Below are 6,210 nucleotides of genomic sequence, written 5' to 3'. Positions count from 1 at the left end.
CATAAAAGATTCAAAATAATGAATATAGGATGTCATTATAGTTTAAAACAATCTTCTGTTGCAGCATCTTGTGCACAACAAAAAGCCCTCATCAAGTTTTGGACAGGATGGGAAGTCTTGCCGAGAAATGACTGTGGAAGTGGTCAACCAACAGCAGTCTTCCACCGGTTTTGAAGTACTACGTCTTCTTGCACACTACTGTACCTATGAGTCATTTCTAATGGACATTCAGGTGTGTCTCAACTCTACTGACTCAGGTTTTGGTCTGGTTTACGATTGATTCCATAACCACATGGTAAGATTAGACCATTTCTTCTTTCTTGCATCACATTACTGTATTCAGTGTTCAAAGAAACAGACAATCTAGTGAGTTCTAGTTCCTTTTAATACACTTGACAGTGAAAAATACACAGTACAGGTGAGCATTTATGGCTTTTTTAATATAAACTGTTCAGATATCAAAATCAGTTGTTCACTGTACAGTATAAATTACACAGTATGTTTTGTTTATACTCACTACTGGTACAAAAAAAATTTCTAGAAAAAATTATTTGAATTAAGATGTTACACTACTGTACTGTGTTCATTGTATTAAATCTGCTCAGAGTACACATGTACTGTATATCCAACCAAGAAATGAATATCATTAAAGTGACAGCTGTATAAAACAAATCCTGTTTTATAGCCACTCACTGTTTTGTTGAAAATGAAATTGGTTATGCTGTTTTGAGTCAGTATTAGCTACAAAGCCATAGATGTAGAAATTTAAAAAAAAAAAAAAAAAAAAAAAAAAAAAAATCCTCCTGACATAGAAACTGATTAATTGTGATAGTGTCTTTCTACAAGTGATTTTGAAGTATTGGTAGCACAGCAGGGTCTTGTTCATTCAGTGCATCTGGGAGCTGAATCTCAGGAATGGTGATCTTATTTGATGGGCGGCGATTATGTTGTCCTGTCCAGTCCACACCATAATCCTCATCAACCTGAAAGAGCATGCACATGTTTTAAATCTAAACTGAAGAGGTGTTTCCTGCAGCTGTTCCTAGATGGACTTATTGAGTCTGCCAAGGGCCTATGTGAGTTGCTTAGGCATTGGCTACCAACTAATTATTCATTCACCCATTCTAGGTCAGGATTGGTTCTCTTCAGGTATAACAAATTTAACTTTGTTTAAAGTATTGCCATCTATACCTGACAGGTGGGATAAAAGGAGAGAATGGCTTGGGAGACATTTCCACTTACAGGAGAAATATTTGGTACACCAACTTGCACAGTAGAAATAAACTCATCTCCACTACAGATAGCAGAGTTTTACATACAAGAACAAATATGGATGAAATAGTCATGTACCTGTGACAAATCTTGTCCCTCCTTTCTGTGCAGCAACCAGAGGTGCAGGGGTGAATGGTTGTTTGCTTTTCTGAGTCCATGCTGATTCCATGCTTCCTGGAATGACTGAAGATGATGTTGAATGGGATGCAAAAAGCATCTGTGCAGAGCAAACAAGTGAATTTTTTCACCAGGGTTGAGCAGTCCTTGAATCTCCAGCTGGGTGAAGATGTTTTCATATACATCCCTCCACAGGCGCTCAATGCTGATTTCCATCTATATGCCAAAGGTAATTTGCTGCTGATACACTGTACTGAAAACGCCTTGCAGTCTTAATAGATAACCGTCGCATCTTGACCCCTTCTGGATTGACTCGTCTCATTGAATCCATCAGTCGAAATCCTGATTAACAAACAGATCATGTCTTAGTACTAACAACTACAAAAAGACTGTATTGTAAACACTAATGCATATGGGACAGATCATCATTGTGTCAGGTAAGTATCCAGGTGCTGTACAGATTTAGTGAGGAGAGAGAATCGTGTACAGACTGGTTCAAACAGGAACATAACTGCATAACAGTGATAAGAAGATGCTAGTCATTTTTGATGCCTACATTAAAATATCACATCAAGGCCACACTGACACATGCTTTCCAGGCCGGAAACTGGTGTTTGGATATTTTAAACAATATCAGCTTACTTTGAATGTATATGCCTCTGAATCGTAGATGTCCCATCATCATTCTGCAGTCGGCCGCTGAATGTCCAGCACTTTTGAATCCAAATCCACATCTCCAATAGAAGAATTTCTATCAGATTTTCTGCACATAAAACATTTTTTCATATAAAAGCAAAACTCAACAAAGTTTTCCAATTAATGCTGAAAGAACCAAGGATGTAAATGTATTCTTGTTTTAGCTTTACTGAAGACACCAGAGAAAGTATGATATCTATAATGCTGCTGAAATAGACAAAACCATTTCAATAAACTCGCTATTTAACATCAACCTTGTTATGCGTTATCAGAGAACAATCAACTGCAAACAGCAATGAAACACTCAACTATGTACTATTTAAAGCACTAATGACCCTGTTGTCTAACAAGATGTGATAAGTAAGTAGACTGTGGAAAGCTGGTGGGTCTACTCTCTGTGTAAAAGGTTCCTACAGGCTCCACTGCCCCCAGTCTCCGAGTTAACACACTAACAGCTAACACTGCTAAACGTGTCTCCACGCCGAGATGGCGCCGATAGCTTTAGCCGTAGCTGCCCCACTTAGTTTAGACAGTAACAAGAAAAAGTAAGCGATAATAATTCATTGTCAAACGTCATAATTAAGGTCAACATCTAAACAATGCTGTGTACAGAATCACACAGGTGCTCAATTACAGCATAAACTTACCTTAGACCTTCCTCCGTCATTTTCCTCCTAATTGTGCTCAGAGACACAGAAAACATATCGGCAATTACCCCGATGGTTATCCCGGACAGCACTAAAGTCCTGAGTGCTGCACTGGGATTTCAAGACGTGGACGACCAACATTTGAAGACTGTTCTTCCTCGGCGTATTCCAAACGAACACGGTGCTGAATTGATCTTAAACCTTCGACAATGCTGTCATCGATGCTAACATCTTGAAGAGCAATTATCATCCAGGCATTTCAGAAACATCATCTAAACGACTCAAAACAGTATCTACAGGTAAATGATCCCCCTCTATCTGATTTGCTTAAATGAGCAGAACTGGCTGAAGTTCACACCAGTCCGCCATCCTCCGTGACTTTTGACCTAGCACGCTGTTGCTAGCTGTAGCAGCCGTCGGCGGAGCAGGTATCCAGGAAAACTAGTCGATGGTAAACGATAAGCCAATAGGTGCAAAGGTCCAGCCCACTTACATTGATTGACAGACAAAGTCATTCTGCTGAAAAGTCGCATTATGAAATAAATAGGCCATCGGGAAAAACGGGATTTTGAAATAAAGACTGACTTTGAAAAAAGGTCATTTTGGAATAAAAACGGCTGGAAATAAATAAAATGCCTCAGGAATAATCTCTGTTATTGTGAAAAATAATGACCATGAAATAATATTTCACAATAATAAGTAAATTTATATAGCAGAATGCAATATATTTCACAATAATGAGAATTTTTTTCAAAATGTGTTCCATTATTTCACAATATCATTCTCACATTACATATCTGTGTCTTATTTATTCACATAGTTATTTATTTCATCTTGACCTATTTATTTATTTAATTTTGAACACTTTGGAGTTCCATACATTTTGTCCCAGACTTCAGCTACAATGAAAAAGACACAAAGCTGGATTTATTCTGTGTTTACGCTGCACAGCTGCCTCTTCTTCTCTCATTCTCTCCTCTCCTGTTTCTACTTCAATCATAAAACTGATCAGTGATCAGCTGATCGGCTTTTCTCTCTTGTTTATTTATCGCCCACTTTGCGCCAGAAAGAGGAAACCACGGATGTCGCGCTAAACAACAGCAGCACGTTTAAGCTTGATCAGCTGATGTTAGAATTTATTTAATATTAATTTCTAGTACAGCTGATGTTTGCTGGAGCCACAGCTGTAAAGCTGCTGGTCATGATGTCGGTTTGGATATGTGGTGAGAGGGAAACATGAAGATGAAACCAGGAGATGTCCTTACTGAATCATCAGAGCTGAACAGGTGATGGAGAAACAGGTTTACCTTTTAGGTGACAGGAATGAGTTGAAGGGAAGTCATGAACTGTTTCTGAGAGACAAATAACACCAGGATCCTTTTCTAAGTAGCTGACAGCTGGTAACTGTGCAGGGGCGGGTCTAGCAAAGTGTTGCCAGGGGTCCATGTAGGGCATTAACAGGGAGAGGGGGGCACAAGGAAATACTTTTCCTTCTTATTCTCATTTAAAATGTCTAGCTTTTAAAAAAAGTAATTATCTGAGTCTTACAACAAACAATTGATAGATTGATACATATATACCATCAGAACAGTGTACATCACTGTCACAACAGCGTTTGTTTTCGTTCAAAGGCTTTATGATTTTTCCTATAATGGTCAAATTCCCCAGGACGATTTTTTTTTTGTCCCAGTCCAGCCCTGTAAGCAGCTCATCTGCAGTCTGGTGTTACCTGCATCTTCCTATTCAGAAGGCAGAATTTCCGAGTTCTGAGTACAATCGAAAGCACCACGACTGCAGTTTTTGTGTTGGATGTAAAAAGCAGGCTAGAATCATGCGGCGGTCAACGACGGTCCAGGCGTGGGATTTCTCTCGTGGAAATGTGCACATTATTTTTTTCCTTTCTATTGGTATTTGGCACAGTGCACTTGTGGCAAGTAAGCAAGTTAGAAGACTGGCAAACTTGCTGGGTATCCAGTTACGGAAGCAACACATTAACAAGAGAATTCTGAGTAAAACCAAAGTTACTTTCCCTAGTAACTAGTTACTCTGAAAGTAACGAGTAACTTGAAGTAACTGAGTTACTTTTGATAGAAGTAACTAGTAATGTAACTAAGTTACTAATTTAAAGTAACTTACCCAACACTGCTTATATGTCATGGCCAGCGGGGGCAGACCATGTGGAGAGTGTGTGGTGGACCCAGGAGCGAACACAGGCGAGGAGACGGGAGTGAACTTAAACTGAAAGCGAGCCTTTATTTGGGCTGATGCAAGAAGGGAGTAGACAAAACATAACAGGGGCAGAGACTGCAACTAACCAAAAACCTAAACTGAAAAAACACTAACCTGACTGAAAGGAATAACTATGATCACTGTGAACAGAATGCTGTGCAGATGCATGGAAACTGTGAACCAAATGGCGTGACGAAACAGACATGAACATGACCTGCACGGAACCTCATCGTGCGGCTGCATGAAAAACAACATAAACCAAATGGCAAACATGAACTGCACAGAATCCTGAAAAACACTTAACTTGACCAGAGGGGAAGTACACAGACGACGCGACAACGAACAAAGGAAGACTGAGGACTTAAATACACACATGAGGTGATCAGGGGAAATGGAGACACATGAGAACACAGCTGACTCGAATGAAACATAATGACAATACAGGGGAGAGTAACACTAACTACAATGAACAAAGAACACCAGACTCTTACAAAATAAAACAGGAAACACGCAGACATAGACATGGAGATAAAACATGACATGAACTTAACCGCATAGACATGAAACGTAGACGCAGGAACCAGGGAGACTGAGTACAGGCGGAGATGACAGAAATAACTAAGAAATAAGGTCTGAACAGCAACCTAGAATTTAACTAGATTGAAAATGAATACAAAAAATACATGAAACTCAAACACTGGGTCACACGACCCAGTACCGTGACACTTATATAGTAGGGGTGCAACGATACACAAAATTCACGGTTCGGTTCAGTTCGGTTCGGTTCGATACTTTGGTGTCACGGTTCGATATTTTTTCGATACAAAAAAAAATGTTCATGCCTTTTTAATTTGTCATTTATTAAAATTATAAATATATATTTTAACTCAAAAGTACAGTTTTTAAATTTAATGTTGCTGAAACAACAAAGTAATAAAAAATAAATCTATCTGATCGAGAAATCACTCATCTTTGGAAAAGAGAGTTTATTACAGAGAAATGGCTCTTTCCAAAATAAAAGCTATACTATACGCTTCTTCTGGGATATATTCTCAGCAGCATATTAAACATATCAGGTCCCATAAGGAGAATCATGTGCTAACGGCTGTCTAAATGACTCGGGTAAAGTTTGTAGCATGCGTGCTTGTTGTTTTTGTCTGCTTCCACTTGTCTTTGCACTAGGATGATGTCGGTTAAATGTGCAGTCATATTCGTTGTGTTCCCACTAGTGCTGTCAGCGTTAATCTCG

General features: G+C 39.0%; 1 long non-coding RNA gene across 1 annotated transcript; it reads right to left on the bottom strand.

Moving 5' to 3' along the window:
• Positions 1-596: 596 nt before the first annotated feature.
• LOC146375742 (uncharacterized) lies at positions 597-2,135 on the bottom strand. Its single transcript, XR_014801879.1, has 3 exons — positions 2,032-2,135; positions 1,351-1,731; positions 597-983 (listed from the first exon to the last, which is right to left on the bottom strand). It is a non-coding gene; the product is annotated as an uncharacterized LOC146375742 (long non-coding RNA).
• Positions 2,136-6,210: the final 4,075 nt, after the last annotated feature.

The sequence above is a fragment of the Perissodus microlepis genome, chromosome 12, assembly GCF_051167445.1.
Source record: "Perissodus microlepis isolate ML-2025 ecotype Zambia chromosome 12, ASM5116744v1, whole genome shotgun sequence".
Taxonomy (NCBI): domain Eukaryota; kingdom Metazoa; phylum Chordata; class Actinopteri; order Cichliformes; family Cichlidae; genus Perissodus; species Perissodus microlepis.
Note: the sequence above shows the minus strand (reverse complement) of the source record. Positions and strands in the feature narration are given on the sequence as shown.